This window comes from Acinonyx jubatus, chromosome D4 (assembly GCF_027475565.1).
Source record: "Acinonyx jubatus isolate Ajub_Pintada_27869175 chromosome D4, VMU_Ajub_asm_v1.0, whole genome shotgun sequence".
Lineage (NCBI taxonomy): Eukaryota > Metazoa > Chordata > Mammalia > Carnivora > Felidae > Acinonyx > Acinonyx jubatus.
In genome coordinates, this window is record NC_069391.1 from 40957934 (window position 1) to 40981824 (window position 23891).

Consider the following 23891-nt stretch of genomic DNA (forward strand, 5'->3'; position numbering starts at 1 on the left):
CATCCCACTTTACAGATATGGAAATTGAGGCACAGAGAATTTACTTGTCCACAATCACACAGAATTTAAGTCAGAGCCAGGATTTAAATCAACCATCTGACCATCAAGTTTTTCTTTTCATACACCTTTATAATGAACTCCAATTGGAATCTGCTTCTTAGATCCCAGAAGGAGCACCAAGAGAGAACATTCTCAGAATTCTGCCTTGTGAGCAAATAGTCAATAAATAGTTGGATCATACATCATACAAAAATTAGTCTAGCTGACCTCTAAAGATCCTTCCAATCTCATTATTGGAGGATTCTGTGAATGTTAAATTAATGTATTTCACTGGACTGCTAGGCCTAGAGCCAAGTTACATCACGGAGTTGAAGTGTAGAAAGAGGTCAGAAAGTGCTTGCCTCTATAGATAGCAAATTGTGTTCAAGAGAGTCCATTTCCAAGCAGGAAAGCCCGAGAACTGAGAACTGCACCCACAATCACTTAGCTGTCAATACAACCCATGTAACAAAAGGGTACCATCTGCCACTCAATCTCTGTTCTCTAAATCCAGTTTTTCTGGTCTTACTACCCTAAGTGGGTGGTCATGGCAATTTTCTCTTCCCTTTAGCTCACCAGTTTGTTACTTATCTCAAGCTCTACAATAAACTAAATTACTGAAATTTCTAAGCTTTATGACATGGTCTGCTTATTCCAGAGGAACTGTTAGAATGGTGCTGTCACTCATTGCTAAATCTAAGACATAGATTAATCTTAAAGCTTTATACTAGACACCCATATTTAGGTAATAGGATGACATATATAAATATTATTGTGAGAATAGTTGTCATATTGAAATCTGCATATATCTCTCTCTATGTGTATATCTCTATATCTAGAGAGATAATTAGATAGATGGATATGTCTGCTGAGGAATAGACATTGTAGACATTCTGGTCTTTAATTATATCTATGCTCATCATAGGCCCTCTCTGACGTAGAAAAGTTTGAGTGCTGATTTTATAAGAAAGAGGCAATAAGGTTGGCCACCTGGGTGGTTTGTGGGTTCGAGCCCTGCGTTAGGCTCTGTGCTGACAGCTTGAAGCCTGGAGCCTGCTTGGATTCTGTGTCTCCCTCTCTCTGACCCTCCCCCGCTCACACTCTGTTTCTGACTCTCTCAAAAATAAATCAACATTAAAAACAATTTTTTTAAAGAAAGAATAATAGGAGTACTTTAAAATAGTAAATATACACTTCTTGAAAATTATCAACAGAAGACTGAGGGAATACTACCATGCCTTTACCAAAAATCTCATTAGCAATAGTCTAAGACATAGATAATACTTTACTGAATTTGGTGACCAGGAGTTAGGAGGATTCTTTCAAAGTAAGTGCTTTTATTAAAGGGTGATGAGTCTAATGAATCTGCTTCATCCTAATGATTCTAAGAATTAATTCTTGCTGTCACCAAGATTCTCATGGCATGGTTTAAAAGCTGCCTTTGGTCTTCAGAATCAAGCCAGAGAATTATAAAGAGAAGACTGTCCTCAGAAAAGAGTGGGAACCTACTGTACTTGGAGCTTTCTGAAAGTGTCATGATATTTCATAGTCTGTGTATTTGCATCTGCTTCTCTCTCTGCATAGGTTACTTATGCTCCTCTATACCTGGGTCACTCTTGTCTGTTTTTTTTGAAATTGTAGTGAAGATCTCCTACAGGAAGGTTTTCCTGAAGTACCAGCATGGATCATGTGTCCCTTCTTTCTACTGACACAAGAACTTTATGTGTTTGTCTATGATACCACTTAGCATATTAGATTGCAGTAATTTATTTGTTTACCCACCTTCCCAACTAAACCATGATAGCTTTAAAGACAGAGACCAATTCTTTTGTCTTTGAAGTGTAGGAAAGTATTTATAACTAAATACAGTTATTTCTTCTTTGATGTTAAAATCACAGTGTCTGCCTTACGTCTGTTTTAATCAGGCAGTGGGTAATGTTTCCTCGGTGTAAGATATAAGGTAAATTATAAAGTTGAGAAGGGTATACCAGAGGGCCAACTTACCTACAATGATTTGGCAAGCACAGAAATTTCCTTGGCTATTTATTCTTAACCTTCTGAAATTCTCTTTAGGCTGATTGTTAATTTAAAATTATCCACTTCATATTTCACCACACAAAGTGATACTTGATCTAGTCTGAAGATAGAACCCAGATCTGTGATTATTCTTCATGATGAAAATGTTAGTGTGATTGTGTTTGGTAATGATCAGACATTTATGTCTTATTCTCCCTCCAAAATTATAGATTCAGTATTTTGCTAGTTATCTCCTTAAAACTCCATTTCTTTAGGGACACTTAGGTGGCTCAGTCAGTTGAGCATTGAGCATCCTACTTCAGCTCAGGTCATGATCTCATGGTCATGAGTTTGAGCCCTGCATCAGGCTCTGTGCTAACAGCTCAGAGCTGTTTTGGGTTCTGCGTCTCCCTCTCTCTCTGCCCTTCCCCAGCTTGTGCTCTTCTCTCTCTCTTTCAAAAATAAATAAAAACATTAAATTGTTTTTGCACTCCAAGCTACAGATTTTGTTATCTCTTTTGAATAGGTTGAATAACTGGTTTGTATGGTTTAGTTTGTTTTATCTACTGTTTTACCTAATATAGAAACAGCATCCTTGTGAGTGTGTACTTCAGAGGTAAGCACAGTTAAGCCCCTGCTCTTGTTAGATTGCAATCCCAAATTATTTGAAACTAGTCAATGACTCAATAATTTCCTTCTTTTTAATGTTTATTTATTTCTGAGAGAGAGCATGCGTGCATGAGTGGGAGAGGGGCAGAGAGAGAGGGAGACACAGAATCCAAAGCAGGCTCCAGGCTCGACCTGTCAGCACAGAGCCCAATGCAGGGCTCAAACCCACGAACTCTGAGATCATGACCTGAGCTGAAGTCTGACGCTTAACTGACTGAGCCACCCAGGAGCCTCCCTACAATTTCCTTTTTATTCAATCAGTATTTGACAAATCGTCCTGATATAATGGATACATAACCAATATAATAACATTTGCTGGTGGCTTCATCTTATTGCTACACTCCAGGGTTACCTTTAAAAACAGCAACTGTTGGAAGGAATAGGACTGTATTAATAATGCTCACAAGTCTTAGCAGGCACACATTAGCATTCAGATGAGCTGATGAAAAAGGTCAGCTTATGTATTTGTTTCCCCCCCAAAACTCCCTACCAAACATGCTTCTATTGCTTGTGTCACATTCTTCTGGCCCATGTCTGATTTCAGCCTCGGTTGTGGTGAGAAATGTCAAGTAAGCCAGATGCATCATGGACTGCTGTTGTCCAAATTAAGCCCATTGCCTTTTCCAGCATTCTACCATAGCAAAACCTAGCTTGATTTAGCCACAGCAGCAGCCCATAAATAAAGGTGTGATAATACTCCTAGAGGGCAATCATCAAAGAGTGAGGGAAAAAAGTTGTTGGTTAAGGACCTTAGCTTCTCTTATTTGAGATAGACCATTCTGGGAGTCATTCTGACTCTTCAAATGTCCAGGGGGATTCAGGAGTCAAAGCCTATGTCATTGACCTTGATAAATGCCCCCTGGCGTTGAAGTGTTCCCTTCCTCTTCTCATATGTCCTATTTTCTCACTCTTGTACCTAAGTCCTTATTCAGGATCTATTTTAAGAGAATCCAAACTAAGATACTCACTCCAGTGGTGCAATACAACATAGCCTCGCTCAAAATCAACCATTAGGGGGCAATGCTGAGCAATCCATGGGAGACTACATTCTACATTCGTTAAAATCTTTCCAAACAAATTCTTCCCTGCTATGGACTTCACGTTTTGGTTAGTTCAGCTGCATACATATTGAAACAGAACTAAAGCTGTTCATGTAGTTAAGACTTGGCACTGCCGGCAAAATCAAAAGCCAAACATTTCAGTTCATCAAGCAAAATATCAGCGATAGCGCCTGCACCTAAACCATATGGACCTGATTTCAATCAGTTAATAAGGAATCTCTACTTCAGGCCATTAGCGGATATGTCCGTCTCAAATGTTTTCCTTGACCCTAAAAAACTTCATGGAGGCACTTGATACAAAGAATACACAGCCCCAAAGAGGCTTCTGGTCTACAGTACTTATTATCTAATTTTTAAATGTCAGATTCATCATTTATCCTGAATTCATTGTCCATGTACTCTTGGGTTGGAGAATCAGAAAATGCAAACCTCAGGGGCACCTGGGGTGGCTCAGTCGGTTGAATGACTAACTCTTGATTTTGGCTCAGGTTGTTGTCTCAGGATCATGGGATCAACCTCTGTGTCAGGCTCTGTGTTGAGTGTGGAGCCTGCTTGAGATTCTCTCTCGCCTTCTGCCCCTCTCCCTTGCTCAAGTGTGCACTCTCTCCCTCTCAGATAAAGTGCATAGAAAGTACACATCTCAGATACATTTTGGTACATTTTAGAAATAGGTTCTCTAAACCATGAGTTGGCATGACTAATTTTGTCCTTGGGATTCATAAAAAAATTTTAGAAAATAAAGCAATCAGATGAAAACTATGAATTCATCTTTTATAAAACTGCTATGAAAGATACAATCCTTCTTTTATCCAGTAGTCCTTATATGAACATCTACAAGATAAATTCTCTAAGAATTTAGTGAGGATAAAAATTTGATCAACTAGCTTTGTAATCTGTCAACTTTTCATTCATAATAATTTTTAATGTTAATTTTGAGATTCAGAGAGCATACAAATGGGAGAGGCATAGAGACAGAGAGACAGGGAGGGAGAGAGAGAAACCCAAGCCCACACAGATACTGAATTGGGCCCAAACTCATGAACCCTGAGATCATGACCTCAGCTAAAATCAAGAGTCGGATGCTTAGGGGCACCTGGGCAGCTCAGTTGGTTAAGAGTCCAATTTATATCAGGGCATGATCTCACAGTTCGTGAGTTCGAGCCCCACATCAGGCTCTGTGCTGACAACTCAGAGCCTGAAGCCTGCTGCAGATTCTGTGTCTTTCTTTCTCTCTCTGCCCTACCCCTGCTCATGCTCTGTCTCTCTCTCCCTCAAAAAATAAACATTAAAAAAATTAAAAGAAAAAAAAGTGTCTGATACTTAACCAACTGAGTCACCAGGCACCCCAATAAACGAAATTTTACTATACCTTTTCTTGTTTTCTCTTTTTGTATTTCTTTTGTTGAACACAGACTTCTGTGCTTTGGAGTCAAGGTATAACATGAAGACAAAGTTGGAGAGAAAGAGGAAGAATAGCTTTATTGCTTTCCTGGGCAAAGGAGGCTGTGGCAGACTACGGCTTTCAAAAAACTGCAAGGCAGGGGGAGTAAAGAAGGAGCTGGGGAGTTTTATAGGGAAATACAGTTTTATAGGGAAATCTAGCCAGTTTTCAACAGGAGTTGTGTAGGTAGGTGCCAGCCTCCTTAGTCACTTTCAGGGTGGCATGGGTTCCTGAAGCAAAAGGCTGAGAAGGGAGGAAAGACGTTTGTGGAAGAGAAGAAGAAAGGTTACTTTAAAATCCAGCTTCACTGAAGCCTTGGTGCAGCCATTTTGAGTTTTGTACAACTTTATGCTTTAAAAAAATTTTTTTTATGTTTTACTTATTTTTGAGAGAGAGAGAGAGAGAGACAGAGAGAGAGAGCGCGCACAAGTGGGGGATGGGCAGAGAGAGAGGGGAGCAGGCTCCAGGCTCTGAGCTGTCAGCACAGAGCCTGACGTGGGGCTCAAACCCACGAACCGTGAGATCATGACCTGAGCTGAAGTCGGACACTCAACCAACTGAGCCACCCCAGCTCCCTCAACTTTATGCTTTTAAGCATAAGTTTTCATTTCCTGCCAGGCAGCACAGAAATAAATTTAATCCCTACTGATAATTTTCTATAGATTAAATATTTGGTTTAAATATATTCTCATGATGCAGAACTGTTTTCTTTGTTTTAATGGTGCTCTTTTTAATGTCATGTTAAATGATTATTGGAGTAATAGGTAGTCAGGAGAAAAGCAAAAATGTTTTGTTTTTGTTAATTTTTATCTATTTCTATTCAATTTTATTTATCTATATCATTAACAAAACATAAGATTTGAAGACTGTTTCTTTTTTTTTTCTCCTCACTTTTATGTTTAGAAAACACAATTTGTTAAGGATATAATGAATTTGGACCTCTTTAGGTGGAATTGCATTTTATTTTTTTTATTAATATTTATTTATTTTTGAGACAGAGAGAGACAGAGCATGAATGGGGGAGGGGCAGAGAGAGAGAGGGAGACACAGAATCAGAAGCAGGCTCCAGGCTCTGAGCCATCAGCCCTGAGCCCGACGCGGGGCTCGAACTCACGAACCGTGAGATCATGACCTGAGCTGAAGTCAGACGCTCAACCGACTGAGCCACCCAGGCGCCCCTGGAATTGCATTTTAAAAAGCCAACAAGTATCCTCCCTCCCTCCACATCATTTGGCTCATTATTGTAATAAAATAGTGTTGGGAATGATTTCAAACCTCAAGTTTAGAAAGTCTCTTAAATGTCCTTCATATAGGGGTGCCTGGGTGGTTCAGTCAGTTAAGCATCCGACTTCAGACGCTCAAGTCATGATCTCAGGGTTCGTGGGTTTGAGCTCCACATCAGACTCTGTGCTGACAGCTTGGAGCCTGGAGCCTGCTTCAGATCCTGTGTCTCCCTCTCTCTCTCTCTCTCTCTCTCTCTCTGCCCCTTGTGCGCATGCTCTCTCCCTCTCTCTCTCGAAAATAAACATTTAAAAAATGTAAGAAAAATGTCCTTCATATAAATCAACCGACAAAATGGTGGAGATCTAGTGTTATGACTTTTTTTTCCTGCTAACCCATTTAGTAATTTCTTTTATTACTCTTCTATCAGATTCTTAGGAAAAATATAAAATCTAAAGCAATGTGGTCTGTCCTGCTCTCTTTCATCTAGTGACCCTATTTTTAGGTTCCTAACATTCTGATAGAATACAAAATGACTACCCATAGTGATAGACTCATGATAACGGTGTTAGATATTGCTTTTGATGTGTGCTGGGTGGGGGGAGCTTTGTAATTTTAAATGAAATCATCAATCCTACAGTAGCAAGATTGAAGAGCAAAGAACTCTCATCAAGAAACAGTACTATCTTTGTTAATCTTCAGAATATTATTTCCAGACAGTCAAATGATGTATTTTTACTTTAACCCTGCTTGTATTCTTTTTATTATAATGGATGTAATATATGGGCTAATGCACCTCCCTTTTCCACATGAGAAAAGTTTTACTGCTGATTTAAGCATACAAAAGTACATACATGTTATTAGCTCAGTTTTCGTTCTTTCTTTACTTCAGTAGAGTTTGGTAAGTGAAAAAAGTATACAGGAGGAGAAAAAAAATTAAATATCTCTCACACTGCATGAGTCAGAAAGTAAAACAAGAATATAATAATAGCGTAAAAAGAGTGTTTCCATTGTTTGCCTTAGCGGTTTCTTAGAAATTCCCTTTGTCCTCAAAGTTTCGGGATCACCACAGAATCCCTTGGCTACTGCAGGGTATCAGATAGTCCCCACACCCCCCTGTCTGACCTGCTCTATGTGTGTCCCCATCAGCCGGGGAGGCAGAAAGTGAGAACTGCCAACAAATCTCTGTCGTCATAAGTTAGACCTGAGTAAAATCACTGCTCTTGTCCATTCCGCTACTGAATGTTGAAGACCAAGGGTGCTGACATCAATAGTAACGTACCCCCCAGTTGCCCACGGGCGTTGCAGAGAAATGATTTGGGCTGTTCCCACTAACTCTTATTTCATTTCTGTCGCTCCGTCTTTCCAATAAAAGCCCATAAGCATGGGGGCAGAAGTCCAAGGGAAACTGATCACATTGCACTACATCAGAATCACACTCCGCCTCTGGCTCACTGTTAGTGAACCAAAGCCTGCACACCCTATCTTCCCCCACCTCTCTCCTAGCCCCGTCCATGTCACATTGCTCCAGCATGCTTCTCTGTTAATTGTGACAGTCAAGTTATTTGTTAAATGTGAAAATTAAATCCACTGTGCTTCACCCTCTGATACAGATAGATTGAAAACTTTGCAACACTCAGAGTGAACAAAACTTAGAATGAAGCCTCTTTCTTTTCTTTAATATCTAGTGTCACAAAGGATTGGAATGTAAGTGCCTACTCTATGAGCGAGGTGATAATAAAACTGAATAGAATTTTCCAGTAGAAAGAAGTCATTCACACGCTTTAAAGACTGTTCAGCTCTCTCAGGTTCTTACTCAAGATTCCACTCAGGTGTTTTTAGGCAGTTTTCCCTATGAAATTGTAAATTCCATGAGGGAATAACTATATATTATTCACCACTGAATTCCCCAAAGCCTAGGACAGTGCTTGATCCATGGAATATGCAAAAGAAACATGAGTTGAATAAATTTATGGCAATATCACAAAAGAGCCTCTACTTGTATTCATAATTATCTATCACGGGTTTTCTCAGCCATAGCACATTGGGACTAGGTGGGTTTTTGTTGAAGGAATGTTCTCTGCATTGTAGGATGTATAGCAGCACTCCCGATTTCTTTCTAATTTCCAAATATCCCCTAGGAGATAAAATCACCCTTAGCTGAAAAATGTCAGTGAATACATATATCTGCATCAACATCTCTGTTTTTCTACCATATGTATAGTCCGTTTACACAACCAGGATTCCCAACTGTTGTGACTTTTGCTAGTGTTAGTGTTATCTTTCTGTCTTCAAAATAAATTTATTCTCTTTCAATAATCTTTGTTCAAGTTAGGCTTCCTTAGAGAAGCTTGATGAAAACAAGTAGGATTTCATTCTGTGTGATACTCCAGTTCATAAATTACTACAGTTCAGAAAGAACTCATTAGATTTCTCATTGGAATAACAGAATTGGAATTTTTCTTTTATTAAAAAAACAACAGTTACAAAATAGCAATGTAAACCAAAGAGATGATTCCTTAGGAGATTAGTCTATTCAGTAATCAGATTATGCCTCTATTAATATTTAAAATATTTAGGGGCACCTCGGTGGCTCAGTCTGTTAAATGTCCGACTTGGGCTCAGGTCACGATCTTGCAGTCCGTGGGTTCGAGTCCCACGTAGGGCTCTGTGCTGACAACTCAGAGCCTGGAGCCTGATTCGATTTTGTCTCCCTCTGTCTCTGCCCCTCCCTCGCTTGTGTTGTCTTTTTCTCAAAAAATAAACATTTTAAAAAGAATTAAAAATAAAATGAAATGAAATATTTAGCCTTTTCTTGAACCTGCCTTTGTCCATCTTTAAATGAAAGCCCTGTATTGCAGTCACAGCAGTAACATTTTCCCTTAAAACATGTAACTTTTAAATAGAGTGATTTTCCATATAGTATACTTTCAAGCCTAGAACAGCACGTAGTGAAGAAAAAATACTAGAATATTAACAGCTTGGATTATAGTTTTTGCTCTTTCACTATTTTTAAATTTAAACAAGTAAACATTCTTGGGCCTCAGTTCTACTGTAAGTAACTTTCCATGATGAAGTAATTTACAAGGTACCTTTCATTCTGAACACTTAAATTTCCTGTGCAGTAGAGTTCCACTTTTGGAATTACATGTGAGGAGCTCGGTGAACTCCTTTCTAGCAACGCCAATAAAACTGGTGAAAAGAATTCTAAAAAACTAAAATTTCTCCGGAAATTGTTAAGGGCAGACGGCCCACGAAGAAACATTTACTCAGTAAGGTTAGCGAGAGACAGGAACACGTGCATCAGACTCTCTCCCTCTCCCACCTTATACTCCCAGTGAGACAGACACTCCTTCTCTCCCTGGAAGAGGACTGTGGTACTTCCCAGGATAGGCAGTACCCGCATTTCTGATCCCTACGGAAGCAAAATTGCATGAGTGCATCTGAAAGGTTGGAGACTGCCTCTTGGCATTCAGCCTCCAGCTACAGAGCAAAATCTTTATTTCATCTGCATCAGGCTGAGAATACTAAAGTCAGATCACCCTTGCCCCCAACTTGTTTTTAAGGAGGAGATTCCATGTTGCAAGCAGTAAGCAAAGAAGACCAGAAGCTTCTGCTTCTGCCCAGTGCTATGCTCCTAGAGGTAGATAAAAGCCTTAAGGTGAACAAACTCTGAGGTTTACTTATAAGGAATTGACGATCTTTCAAAATTACAGCTACTCTTAGAAAACGTGGGGTGTTGATGTTTTGGTGGTAAACAATTGGGAGGAGGCAATTAGCTTCATAAAAGCAAATAAATCGTAAGACCTCTAGATTAAAAGAGAGAACCAGGCAAATAATTAACTAAGAGGACCCCCGCCCCCCACCCTGGGTTCAGAACATACCTTAAATACTATGTTCAAAAACTACCTCTGCAAATGAGATCAGATGTAATTGAACCAAAGTACAGAGCAATTTATGTCCAGAGTATTGCTTAAAAAAAAAAAAACAACAACAAAAACAAAAAACAAATAAACAAAAAGAGCAATCAGCTGGCAATTAGTGGACCCTAACATTGAGTACAAGACAGTGAAAGAGAGTTTTGTTAAAACCGCTGTCATTCCAGGTGACTGTTCCTTCCAAAGGCTGTGCCCGCCAGCCCCCCCCCCAGGAAAAAATATCAGAGCTTCACACTGTTAGGGGTGCTGGTGATTAGACTTCACTAAAATAGACCAGCCAGTCCCAAAAAAGTTAAACAACAGTAAGCTCTAAATGGACTAAAATGTCCAGTTCTGATAGAAAATTATATGCAATTAGACAGGAAAGTATAAGAGGTACATAGGAAAAATGGCAGGCACCAGGAACTGCCTGAGAGAGGGAACAGGTGTCAGATTTAACAAAGACTTCATAGGAGCTGCTACAAATACATTCAAAGAACTAAAGGAAAGCATGCTCATGGAAGTAAGAAAAGTATGATAATGTCTCAACTTTAAGACTATCAAGAAAGAGAAATTATGAAACAGAACCACATGGAAATTCTCTTGAAAAGGACAATAGTTGAAATGAAAAATTCACTAGAGGAACTCAAGAATGGTTCTCCACTGACAGAAGAAAGAATGAACCATATGAAGACTGATTGATAGAGATTAACGCAGTCTGAAGAACAAAGAGGGGAAAAAACAATGAAGACAGATGAACAGACTGAAAGAAATGTGCAACACCGGTAAGTGCGCATGGTTGCATCTTTAGTAATGGTGTATCAGTATTGGCTCAATTTCAATTACATTGTAACAAACGCATCGCACCAATGTCAGATTTTAATAATGCAGAGGTGTGGGATGAAGAGGACTAAGGGAACACTTTGTGCTTTCTGTTCAATTTTTCTATAAACCTAAAACTCTACATAACAAAGCCTAGCAATTTTTTAAAACATTATCTCATTCAAATAGGCTAAGCTACCTTCAGATTGAAACGTGGGACCAACTTGCAGTCCTGCGAAAAATTTGATCAATGCTAAGTCGAACACAGACACTCTGAACCCCAGGGAGAAAGGGACCGTTACTTAAAAGGTTATTCGTTTTTGAGAGTAAATAATTGTAAGTCATTTTAAACTGGTAAGTGGAGTTTTTAAGTGAGAAATGTGAGAAATCTCTAAATTCAATTTAATTTCTGAGTTTATTTTAAGCCCATCAACCATGGTTTTATTTGCATTCAGAGAGACTGCGTGCTAATGTGAAGCCGGACAGCTGCGTTTGCAGGATCGTGGCACAGTGCGGATCTACTGGTTTCTCCTAATCTAGCTTAACATGGATAATCAAGACCATGGATATTTTCCATTGTAGAGGCATCTGATTTTGATCCAAATGTAGATGTAAATGTGTTCCTTGTAATGCTGTTTAAAATACTGAAAAGTGAACATAAATAGATCATAAATTTCAAGTAACTATTTTCTTTCCAAGTAGAGCTAGCAGATGATTCCATGTCTGCTGAAGTGTTTAGAAAGCAGGAACATGATAAAGCATCTATTGACAGACTCTAAATTTTTCATGGAAGGAAACATCACTCCAGCGCTAAGTGAAAGGAACTCCGAAATTCTCTTTGAGTCCATAGGCCTTTTTCTTTCTTTCTTTCTTTTTTTTTTTAAAGCAAGTAGCAGAATTTGTTCCTCCACAATTAACAATTAGATGTGCAGCTAAGCAGCTGTATACTTATTTTAAGGTGAAAGTCCATCACAGTATTTGAAAATAGAGAAAAAAAATCATTAACACATCTGTTAAAAGTGAAAAACACTTGATGTGAAAATTGCGCAGTACCAGAAGTTTGCTCTGTATCATCAAGGCAGTGTTTATAACTACATGTATTTGCAGTAAAACCAATATTTAAGGCAGCTAGCATTTGAAATCTGTATCACTTATTTTGTTTTCTTTTTGATTTAATAGAATTTCTCGTCACTTCCACTATTTTTTTCACTTTTTTCCTCCATCCACTTACCTTCCATGTACACATTCAGTGACCCATATTCTTTATTCTTGGCTTAATGATTTCAGAAAGATACAAAAAGTTCTGTATGCATTTAGTGAATTCTTCCTGTACCTACTATCGCCTATGAAGAGGTAGGCCAGGTGGCAGGGAGGGAAAGGGGGAAAGAAAGAGGAAGATGGAGAGATTCACCTTATTAGGACTCAATGATTATATTGTGATGCAAAAGTGTTCATATCTCCACAACTTTCTGTGATGGCGGTCAAGAAATTATTTTGCTCTCAGGTCAACATTCTTACCACTGCACATTTTGGGATATTGTTTCTACAATAACAATGTTCTCTGCAATACTGGGACCACATAAGGTAGAATTATGGTAGAAATATCCTGTGAAAGAAGCTTTATGTGCTGATCAAGAGAAGCCTCAAGCCGAAAAACATTTCTGAAAATACAACGCTGTGTGTCAGCGTCCTGTTCAGTGTGTACCAGACCAGCTAGCTACCCCTTACCACTCTCCCATAAAATAGGGACAGCATTCCTCTCTGCGTGGTATTCCTTGGAAAGTTATTTTCCCATATTTTCATGAATGCTCAGGGACTTAAACATTGAATTTTGTTATTAAGCCCACAGTTTTACTTGTGGTTCTTATTGATAAAGATATTAAAAATGTTATTTTGAGAAGATACAATTCAGCCACTGGTACAGAAACATAGAAAACAGATTACACGGGCAGATTAGCCTTTAATGAAGGCCAGCAAAACTGAGTAAGTTGTAATAACATTTCCCGATAGCCACATTTTGAAGTCAGGAAAAAGAGCAGGAATAAAAACAGAGCAAAACAACAGATTCAGAGTCGAGGGAACCTTACGCATATTTCTCCTAGGAAAAAGAATTCTGGCTACTAGGCGGATTTCAACCTCTTTTTCTCCTCTTTTCAACTGCTATGTGATTAAGATCATGAACTGTGATATTTAAATGCAGTGTTACACATCTCATTTCTAATTTACCCTCCTCAGTATTTACTATCACTCGTCTAATTTGATCTCACCCAAATAATAATACTCCCTGTTCAGAAAATCCAGAGAAAATCATTCTCATTCAGATAATTTTTTTCTTATTTAATTAAAAGATTATTTTCTATGTTGAATCTGCATGTGGGATGAAAATGAAAACAATAACAGGAATGAAAACACTGGCAATACAAAGCCAGTTATGTGGAAGATGAAAACAGAATCTGAGATCATATACGTGTTGAAAAAGGAGTGTTAAGAGTCAGACTTATCTGACGTTTGGATCTCTAGTATCCTATTTATCCACAAGAACTAGAAACAGTTACTTCACATCTCCCATTCATGAGTTTCTTAATTTAAATGTGTTAATGATACCTACATTATGGTAGTGTTGTGAGGGTTTACCCATTCAGTAAATATTTATTTAGAACCTATTCTATGCCTAGTATAGTTCTAGTTAAACAACCATATAAAAGCAAATGCAGTTCTCAAAGAGCTTACAGTCTAGAACAGCAAGAAAGACAAATGTAAAGCAGCCATAGCTAACATGTAATAACAACCGTAATTCATGTACATGTTTGGCTCTGTAAATCCATAAAGGAGGTTTAATAACTTCTAAAATAACTTTATGGAAAAAATGACGTATCTTCCACCAAAGAGTAAATGCGTGACGAGTAGAAACCTGCTGAATCATAGGGGGAGGGGGGTTGTTTGTTTTTTAAAATATTATTAAATTTTTATTTATATTTGAGAGAGAGAGAGAGCACAAGCAAGGGAGGAGCAGAGAGAGATACACACAGAATCCAAAGCAGGCTCCAGGCTCTGTCTGAGCTGTCATCACAGAGCCCATTGGGGGGCTCAAACCCGTGAACCTAGAGATCATGACCTGAGCTGAAGTCAGAAACCCAACCAACTGAGCCACCCAGGCACCTCCTGAATCATAGTTTTATATGGCAGTTAATGTTCTCACTGTACAATTTACAGTTTGGCCAGAGAATGAAGTTGGGATCATGCTCAGAGTGTAATGTTTTGAGTCAGGCCAGAGCCTGGGATCCCGTGGAACACGCGGTAGAGAACACTGGGCACCATGATTCCTGTGAAGAAGACTGTGCAACTAAAAAGAGGGCTGCAGCAACTTAGACCACGTTCCAAAGCAAAGGTAGTGGGAAAGAAGGAGTGTGAAAGTGAAGGGCCGCACACTACGGACAAGAAACAAGGTTCGGAGTATGGAACACCCCGTTCTATCACATACGTACTCCTCCTTGAAATATTAAGTATTTCATGGAAAAATAAGTAGTGAGCATGTGCAAGGTCAGAAAACATGCAGGTATGCAAAATTACTACCAATGTAAGGCTTGCGTGCATAGGTGTGCAACGCTTAACCCCTCTGAGGAAGAGACATTCAGGATGGTTTGTTCTAATAAATGGAAACTTTGGACTGCCTTCCAATGAAATGTCATCTCGTTTTTTGTGTTGGGCCCCTTCACTTAGGCCAGTCTTTTGGATCATCACAGGTAAGCTGGGAAGAGTGCAGAGAAACTGTAGAGGCTTCATTCATTTATCATTTTTATGTACTACTCCACCAAATCCAAGTCATTCCGCCTTATGAAGAGGTGCAAATAGACTTGTTTTTAAAATAACCTAGCACAAGGGGCACCTGGTTGGGTCAGTCGGTTAAGCGTGGGATTCTGGATTTCGGCTAAGGTCATGATCTCAGGGTTTGTGAGTTCAAGCCCTGTGTTTAGCTCTGTGCTGACAGTGCAGAGCCTGCTTTGGATTCTGTCTCTCTCTGCCCCTCCCCTGCTCATGCTTGCAAGTTCTCTGTTACAAAATAAATAAACTTAAAAAAAAAATTAAAAAAATAAAATAACCTAGGGGAATCTGGGTGGCTCAGTCAGCTGGTCATCCGACTTCAGCTCAGGTTATGATCTCACAGTTGGTGGGTTCAAGCCCTGCGTCCAGCTCTGTGCTGACAGCTAGGAGCCTGGAGCCTGCTTCAGATTCTTTGTCTCCCTCTCTCTCTGCCCCTCCCCCACTTGCAGTCTCCCTCTCTCTCAAAAATAAACATTAAAAAATTACAATAAAAAAATAAATAAAATAACCTAGCAAAAGCATTTTGATGTAAATGAGTAATTATATTTCTAAAACCTGAAAAAATACGGCAAGTGAGAAAAACTAAGGTATACTTTAGCTTCCCACCTTAGTTTTCAAAAGTCAAATGTATAATTTGTGATTAGTGTAGAAAGGGATGAATAGATTAAGTCAATAACTCACGGTCCGTTTACACTCACTGTGTGAATGACTAATTTGTTTTTTCATGCTTAAAAAATTTTTTTGGCAATATGGACCGACTATTGCACCCAGAAAATTATTAAAATTATCTTTTAGTCTAATTTTAAACAAGTAGATCAAAGTCCTGTTTAAGTAATGTCACAGATATTATCTAACAAATCTAAAGAAATAGGTTCTAGTAAAAATGAGATTAAATGGTTACAGATTAAACACAAGATAGTTATAGGTAAGCATGTGTATATATGTGTGTGTGTCTCTGTGTATTTATTATTTATTCACTCCCCTTGAACAAGTCCAGATTCACAGGGACCATGTGTGGAAGGCAGTGAGCTCGGTCACTTCTTAGCAGTGAACTGATCGTTTGCTTAAGCAAAACTGTAACATTTTAGCGAGAATTTTGAAACAGTTTTCCTCATTAAACCTCCAAATGTTACCAGTTTTTGTTGTCATGGTTCTAGGGGCATTTTTGTTCTTTAGCTCAGAGATCAGATAGACAGCTCATATGGTGGCTATTTCCCTTCAGATAATTTTCTTTTTGTTTGTTTGTTTTTGTATTCCTTCGTCCATGGCTCCTACATAGCATTTGAAATGACGTGTTTTAGGATCCATTCACTGTGTATGGTTAGTATGTGTTTGGAAATTACTAGGAGTTTTAATGAACCCTCAAATCTTGTCCCCCTCCCCTCCCCCCTGCCGCAAAACTCAGCTGCAAATAGAGCCTGCATCCTTTCCTTTGATAACTTCATGCAGATCTTAGCTGCATCATTCTTTGTTAGATTACTTAGGGGAAAAAATGGTTTTATTTAAAAATGTTTTATTATTTATTTTTGAGAGAGAGAGAGAGAGAAGAGAGAGAGACAGAGTGTGAGCAGGGGAGGGGCAAAGAGAGAGGGAAACACCCAATCTGAAGCAGGCTCCAGGCTTAGCTGTCAGCACAGAGCCTGACACGGGGTTCAAATCCACGAACCATGAGATCATGACCTGAGCAGAAGTCAGAAGCTTAACCAACTGACCTACCCAGGCGCCCCAAAATTAGCTTTATAATTTAAATTTCTGTTGTCACTTTTTAAAAATTTCTGCTTTTCTCTGATGGGTAGCACCAAATAGAATCAATGTATGAACCTTCACTCAGTTTCAGAACAGAGAAGAGCTTTAAATCTGGGACGTAGTGGCAAAAGCCACAATGATTCTGATCTTATGAAGGAATTCTTCCCTTAGTCGCTGCTAGTAATATAGCAGCGACTTTCTTTTTCTTTTTTGTAATAGAAGTCTCTTCTCTTTAAAATCTTTTTTGAGGAATTTGGCCTCTATTGTTAGTTTCCAGCTCTTAAATTACTTTCAGGCACTCAAATAAAAGAGATTTCCAGCATCAACATAGACAAAAATGAGACCTTCTGAAATTGGAGTTTTAGGACAAGAAATGCGAAGGCTGACAACCCTTCTAAAGGGAAAAGTGAATAAAAATTAAAATGAACAAAGAAGACAGTCCATTAAATTTGCTTCTTCTGCTTCATTTATATTTGAAATTTTACATTTGGGTAACTTTTTCTTACATTTAGTATATGTTCTGCAGTTAAATTAGGTACTCAATATAGGATTGATAAAGAGTTTTATCATCTTAAATCTCTATTCTCCAAAAAGCCGTACTATCTTTTCCATCAAGGAAACTTAGATTCGAGTAAAATCGAAGCATTTGGAATCATTTGATTTTAACTGATATGTTTTATGAGAAATTAGCATTTGTGGTTGGACCTATGAAAACATGGTCCAAGATGTTGTTCTAGTTTCCATCCTATTTGCTTGCCAATTTCTTTCCAAATGAATTTGGACAGGTATGTATCTGCCTTATTCCTTAAGAAATACAGAGCATTAAGCTTTATATATTCTAAGAGAACTAAGCCCCTTAGACCACCAACTATGTCTACTCAGTACTCTCTTCTTCATATTTGACCTGAAACATTTCCGTTTTGCTCTTTAGTGCTCTCTTCCTTTTTGTCTACAGGAGATAATACATGCATGCTGGCTCTTTTAGGTATAGCCATAACTTGATGCTTCCTACTAGTGTAGGTATAGCCATAACTTGATTACGCCTACTGGTATAAATGTTAATTGATCAGTAATCAAAGGTATGTGGCCAGGGGAAAACATTCTAGGCTGTAGGCCAACCGTGAGCCCAGTCTCATTCATCAGGAGTTTGTGAGTGAGCAGAGAGGACTGCCTGAGCAGCTCGTAGGAGATACTCTATCTTCGGGAATCTCAAGGTTTCAGAGCATGTGTGGTGGTGTCTCTGTGGGACTGACAATGTTGAACATCTATCACAAGATATTTTCAGGTCTTTTGCATAAGAAATCACTCTTGGCTCTGAGTGAAATTATCTTCACCTTGGCATAATTCTTTCCAAAGAAAATGTTGGATGTGGGGAAATTGTAACATTTTATTTCAAGGACTCTTCTAAGCAGGTCTTACAAAACCCCACAATCACCCAGGGAACTCTATTGCTTTGCCCCATTTACACCTCACCTTCCTTCAGAACCAGTTGTTTCCATTTTTTCTCTCCCATGACAACTATCCTCAATGATAAAGAATTGCATAATATTCTTCGTACATATTCCATGTCAAGATTTCAATGCAAAGAGATAAGGGTGGTAAGAGAAAATGACAAGAAATATTTGCTAACTAAACCTTTTGAAGCCTTTCATATTGTGTCATATAAATAACTATCTAATGCACTTCCCATTTAAGTCTAGGAAGTGTGTCAAATTCTATCCTTGCACCAGTAACAGATGCACACTGTAAAAAAATAAATAAGCTAGTTTATGTCTTTTTGCTAATTGATCTCCTCTACTGTCCTCTTCTAGAACACAAACATTGCTGCTGCCAGCCTACCTTTAACAGGTAGAGGGCTCCCTCCTGTGGGCAAGTAGCTGAAACAGTTTCCATGGCAACAGACAACTTCAAACCCTGACATCAAACAGTGACTGAAAAACCCCAAAATGATATCAGTAAGAAGAAAAAAAAAAAAAGGAAGAAAGAAAATGGAAGAGAATCTGAGAAAGAGAAAAGTCAATCTGGAAAATAATGTGGATAGAAACTTAAAAATCAATTGAATAATTGCTGGAAGGAAGGAGAAGCAAGACCAGACAAGGGTGTAACATTTACATCATGGGAAGAGGATGGAGAGCAGAGTGTGATAACATGCTAACATACTAAGTCCTAAAATACCTAACCATGGCTAAATCATCCAAACACATGATGGTAAATATTTGAAATATGAAAAAAAATGATTGTTAACACAATCGATACATTAAATATTTAAATGTGGAAACCAGATTTTAGGAAATCAATGGTTAATTTTTTGATATATGAATTAGTACTCTAATAGATATCTGTCTTAATATGGGATGCCCATAAATCAGAGCCTGGAGCAGAAGTTTATGTGTTAATATGTTGTTAGCGATTGCCATGATTGAGAAGCAAGCGTGAGGGAAAGAGGGAGGGAATAAGGTAGGAAAGGAGTAAGAATAAGCATCAGATACATAACTGACCACTCACTAGATCAAGCAGAACCAATAGTTTAATCTTGTAGGACTTCAAACAGGTACAGGTACAGAGTACCACAGATCAGAGATCCAGGAGGAAGAAAGGAAAGAAATTTATCCATGAATTACCAGCATCCCATCATTGATATTATATGTTTATGGGTATAAGACCATGTTGACATATCTCAGTGACAGTAGGGGAGTCCTAGAGTGAGAAACAAGGCATATCACTAAGGGCCAGAGATAAAGCTCTCTGGTCTTTATCATGTGTAAGCTGTTGCCTCAGCCATTGGCTGGATTAAGACCAAACTAATTTGATAACCAAGGTGAAAGGACATAAACAATTGACCAAAGGTGCTGGACACAGGTAACGATGATAGAATATGAAATGAGATATTAGAGGTACCATATAATATTCAATTGTGTGTAACAAATAGGCAGTAAGATATGTGACCTGGGGAGATACCACTAGATAGATGAATCCAAGAGGTATCCCCAAAGTGAAGAATCTCTGAGCTTTGAATAAATAAGCATCAATCATTTCTCTGTGGTTAATGTGAAGTCAGAAAACAAAGAAAAGCGTGTGAGAAAAATATTTGCAAGAGATACAAGGTTTTAATTACCTTTATTTCTAAATAGGTCATGTGCAGGAACTGAAAATGGAAAACAACCCCCAGCAAAAACAAAAACAAAAATGAAAAAGAAATGCAAATTAAAAATTCACATAAGAAAGTTCTTTTTCATACTTTCTTGGTGCATGTGTGGGGTCATCAGTCTTAACCTTTGAACCAAATGTTACGAATTACTTAAAAGTTAGAATTTAGTTAAGAAAACTATGATCTTTCATAATTTAAATAGTCTATAAAACATTACATAAACAGATATGATAAATTACTAGGCATATGGGATGTAATTTTCTAAAAAAACATTAAATGATAAAGGTTCATAGTTCTTTCTGTACTGTGTTTAAATAATTTCATGAGTTGCTTAATTGTGTGTGTATGTGTGCGTATGTGTGTGTTATTTTTGGTCACTGAATTCTCATACAGGCTTTTAATTGTGATCCTCAGGGATTTGAGTTTGACTTTGCTGACTAATGGAATTTTACATGGCCTTTTCATTTTTCTCTGTTTCAAACTAAAATATGGGTAATTTGATCAAAACCACATTTTAAAATTGTATGTATAGTGAGATGCAGCTCAGGTTCAATTCAATATTTGTTGAGCCTATGATATGTTTTTGCTTTAAAATATTTTAGAAAGCATGGCTGCCAAGAATTCTACCTTAACTTTGGTCTTTCTATTAGCCAGGAGACTAGCTAACAAATTACTTTACCTCTCTTACTTGTTTCCTCATCTATAAACAGAAATAATAATACTACCTATTCCAAGACTAATTACTATGAAATTTGATATCTTTGGACTTCTAGAGTATTTAAGGATAATGATTATACCATAAGCCTAACAAATAAAAGATGCTTAATAAAGAACAACTTATTCTGCTTTTCTGATTCGGGAATGGACTCTCTATTGCCTGCATTACAGCTATTTCATTGCAATATAGTATAGGGGTACCTTGAGTTTCTGTCCTTGAAATATCTTTAACAACTTATTTTTTTAAGCTTATTTATTTTTAAGACACAGAGAGGGAGAGCACACATTTGTGGGGATGGGGTAGGGAGAGAGGGAGAAAGAATCCCATGCAGGCTCTGCATTGTCAGCACAGGGGCCCAACAATGGGCTCAAACTCATGACCCATGAGATCGTGACCTGAGCTGAAATCAAGAGTCAGAAGCTTAAATGACTGAGCCACCCACCGAGGCACTGCTAACAACTTGATTTTATAAAACCCTATCTCTGTCTCAGGTATTGAGTTGATATGACCGATACCATATAGTATCTCAGTTAAAAACCACTCTAATATTTAACAGGATATTTTATGGTAAGGTAAATTAAGTTCTTTCCTTCTCCACTCAAGAAATACCCTTCCCATAACTGAAAATTGAATAGTGTTCCTTATAATATATTTCCTAAATTTTGGTCATCAGCTTCAAGTAGACCGGTCGTTGCCCACTCATTTTATTTATGTAATAGGGATACAGGACACAGTCGAGCCATTGACACTGTAGAGAGGTCTATACACCTTATAAATACATAGTTATCCCAGCATGTTGGATTGGCAGGACAAAAATCATCATAGGGGGGATTAAATTTGGTCATTTGTTGGTTTGTTTTCTTATTTTGAATGTCTTCAGGAGAAAGAAATTGTTCCTAGAGTAACAGAGTGTCAGAAAATATGAAGAGATTATTTTATTTTTAATTATGAGAGAGACACAGAGAGAGAGAGAGAACACAAGTGAGGGAGGGCAGAAAGAGAGAGAGAGAGCGAGAGAGAAAATCCCAAGCAGACTCTGTACTGTCAGCATGGAGCCTGACATGGGGCTCAAACTCATGAACCCTGAGATCATGACCTGAGCCAAAATCAAGAGTTGGATGCTTAACCAACTGAGCCCCATGAAGGGATTATTTTGAATGCATCATGGTTTATGATTCAGATATTCTTGCCTTTCTCCTTTCTCTAGGAGTTTGTGGAGCCCTATGAAATAGAAATAACAATAATTTCAAAAGTGGAAGGAGGATGTTCTCCCCTATTTTGACTTGCCAATATGAGGACCTGGGAACTGAGAATTAAATGAGGATACAGGAATATGTAGGGAATGTTGGATAGAATAATATATGTGGTCTTTGTATGCAGGATAGCATATAAAGTAGTAGCAGGATGTATTCATATCATCAGTATAGGGCACTCAAGATTATTTTGTACCTTGAACAATGTAGCATATTTTGAGTTAATAAGACATGTCAGGGCACCAACTTGGGTAATTCATCCATTGTTGGGAATAGAATAAATAACACACATGAGCAAGTTCACAGAGAATTATGAGGGTTAATGTATATAGAACTAGCAGAGGACAGAAGTGAGAGGTTTCCCATTTGGTAGTAAAGATTCCCCTCTTGTGATTTTCTGAACTAGTCAGGAAGGATTTCAGAGGTTATGTTCTTTGTAACTCCATGGGTAGAATCAGCATCGAGGATGAAATTTTTTTTTTCTACTTTTCTAGGTTCATTTGGCTGGTCTATTAATTAAACCGGCCTATGGTAGATTAACAGGAGAAAATTTTAATTTCATATGTACAGGAGGCCCACAAAGACATGAGAGGCTCTTTGACAGTCAGGCAGTTGAGATTTATATACTATCTTAAGCTAAGGAGAAGAGGATAGAGGTCTGGGATTTCAAAGAGGAGGAAGACAAATCACAATATTGGAAAAGCAATTGTTTGGTAAACAAACGTTTGCCATGCCATACACAGAAGACTTCCTTATGTGAAAAAGCTCATTTTGGTAATAGTTCTCTTCCTGCTACGGATCCCCTATCTAATTTTTTTAGCCAGTTAAGAGGGGGATGGTAAAAACCTCTTCTTGAATCTTTTGGACCTTAATTAACTACAGCTCAGAGTAATCCATATGCCAAAGTGGCACATTTAGGGGACAGCCTGCCTTGATCCTCATCACCAGCAAAGTATTATTCCTTACCGTTCCTGTATCACTACTGAAATTGAACTTTGGAGTACCCCATTAAGTGTGAATTACTTTCAAAAATCATGAATGCTCTCATTTGCAAGCTGTTTGCCTTTCTACTTTTCTTAAATGCCACCGTAGCATTCTTTCTGAATTATTACAAATGAAATTAGGTAAACCTTCACGCCAGTCAGAGTGGCCAAAATGAACAAATCAGGAGACTATAGATGCGGGTGAGGATGTGGAGAAATGGGAACCCTCTTGCACTGTTGGTGGGAATGCAAACTGGTGCAGCCACTCTGGAAAACAGTGTGGAGGTTCCTCAGAAAATTAAAAATAGACCTACCCTATGACCCAACAATAGCACTGCTAGGAATTTACCCAAGGGATACAGGAGTACTGATGCCTAGGGGCACTTGTACCCCAATGTTTATAGCAGCACTCTCAACAATAGCCAAATTATGGAAAGAGCCTAAATGTCCATCAACTGATGAATGGATAAAGAAATTGTGGTTTATATACACAATGGAGGACTACGTGGCAATGAGAAAGAATGAAATATGGCCCTTTGTAGCAACGTGGATGGAACTGGAGAGTGTGATGCTAAGTGAAATAAGCCATACAGAGAAAGACAGATACCATATGTTTTCACTCTTATGTGGATCCTGAGAAACTTAACAGAAACCCATGGGGGAGGGGAAGGAAAAAAAAAAGAGGTTAGAGTGGGCGAGAGCCAAAGCATAAGAGACTCTTAAAAACTGAGAACTTGGGGCGCCTGGGTGGCGCAGTCGGTTAAGCGTCGGAATTCAGCCAGGTCACGATCTGCGGTCCGTGAGTTCGAGCCCTGCGTCAGGCTCTGGGCTGATGGCTCAGAGCCTGGAGCCTGTTTCCGATTCTGTGTCTCCCTCTCTCTCTGCCCCTTCCCCGTTCATGCTCTGTCTCTCTCTGTCCCAAAAATAAATAAACGTTGAAAAAAAAATTTTTTTTTAATAAATAAATAAATAAATAAACTGAGAACAGGGGCGCCTGGGTGGCTCAGTCGGTTAAGCGTCCGACTTCCACTCAGG